This window comes from Orycteropus afer, unplaced genomic scaffold (assembly GCF_000298275.1).
Source record: "Orycteropus afer afer isolate SDZICR_OR568_19922 unplaced genomic scaffold, OryAfe1.0 scaffold00017, whole genome shotgun sequence".
Taxonomy (NCBI): domain Eukaryota; kingdom Metazoa; phylum Chordata; class Mammalia; order Tubulidentata; family Orycteropodidae; genus Orycteropus; species Orycteropus afer.
Window position 1 is genome coordinate 16,969,247 of NW_006921604.1, and position 1,890 is coordinate 16,971,136.

The window sequence follows — 1,890 nt, forward strand, 5'->3', positions numbered from 1 at the left end:
TGTGGTCAATGACATGAGACAAAGTATATGTGAACTGCTGTATGGAAAGTGAATTTGCTCTGTAAATCTTCACCCAAATTAAAAAAAAGAAAAAAAAAAAGAACCCACCCCCTTCTCTCTTGTCCCTGGTAAGTACAATTGATCTTTTATTTCTATACAGTTGCCTATTCTAGGTATTTAATATAAATGCAATATCATAATATCTATAATTTTGTGATTGACTATGGCACACAACATAAAGTTCTCAGGGTTCATCTGTGTTATAGCATGTATGAGGACTTCATTTCTCTTTATGTCTGAGCAATATTCTTTTGTATGTAAATTGCACATTTTATACATCCATTCATCTGTTGATGATTTGCAAATATTTACTTTCATTCCATGTGTTGTTTATTTACTTTGTTGATAGTATAAAAATTTGCACCACAAAATATTTGAATTTTGATAAATCCATTTGTTTTTCCTTTTGCTACTTGTGTTTGTGGGGTTGTATTTTAAAACACAATGCATAGTATTTGATAACCAATAACAGTTATCTACTTTATTATTTCTTTTGAGTTTTATAGTGTTCATTAAATTTTGAAATTAGACTATGTGAGTCTTTCAAACATATTCTTTTTCAAGATTGTTTTGAGTATCTATGTTCACTTGAATTTTCACATGAGTTTTAGCTTTAACTTGCCAATTTCTACCAAAAAAAAAAAGCTATTGGCACTTGATTAAGAATTTTATTTAATTTGTAGGTAAATTAGGATGATATATTCATCTCAGCAATATTAAATCTTCTGATGCATGGACATTTTCTGTCTGTCTATTTATTTACTTCTTCAAGAAGGGGGAAAAAAAAGCCCACTGCCACTGAATTGATTCAGACTCATAGGAACCCTATAGGACAGAGTGTAACTGCCACATAGTATTTCCAATGCTATAAATCTTTGCCTAAGCATACTGCCTTAACTTCCTCTCACAGAGCCACTTGTGAGTGTAGAACCAGTGACCTTTTTGTAGTAGCCCAATTCTTTAATCACAATTCCAACTACAGCTCCACTTCTTCTTTAATTCTTTAAAATCAGGTCTATATATGTCTTGGATTCTTTTCATTACATTTATGTCTGAATATTTTATTATTTTTATTTCCACTATTAATTGATTTGTTTTCTTAATTTCATTTTTGGAATTTTCATTACAAAATAAAGATATTAAATTTATTTTTGCACATTTGTCTCATATCTTCCATCCTGAAAATAGAGATAGTTTACTTCTTCCTTTACAATCTGGGCTACAAATAAACAGATAAACACATAAACACCTGAGATGATCAGATGGGAGCCAGTGAACAGAAGTACACTCTAGACCAAGGATAGATTCAGCTGAGGCTAATCTTGCACAGACATCAGTGATACAAAATACTTGCAGTCCTTACAGAAACAATAGAAGACAGGCACAGAGTAATCCCTCACAGACATCCTGACACTATGGGAGAGAGATCCAATAAATCTACCATCTCAAGACTATAGTACTGGGGAACACCAGACTCAATTGACACAACAAAATACATAAAAGTCTTGCTCCACATCCTACATTAGTGAGTAGTGACCGGGGTCTTAAAAGCTTTAAGCGGCTATCTAAGATACAGCTAACAGTCTCCTAGCATCAGGAGTGAAGAAGAATGCAAAAAAAAGGGCATTTGGAAGCAATCAACCATAGGACATGATGGCCCTCAAGACCAGAAGAACTAGATGGTGCCCAGCTATCAATGCCAACCACTCAGGAAAGGATCAAATCTGGAGATCCTGAATAGAGTGGCAAGAAAAATGTGGAACAAAATCCAAAAACTCAATAATGACCAGAATTACCAGTCAGATGAAATCTGGTGAGACCCACAATACT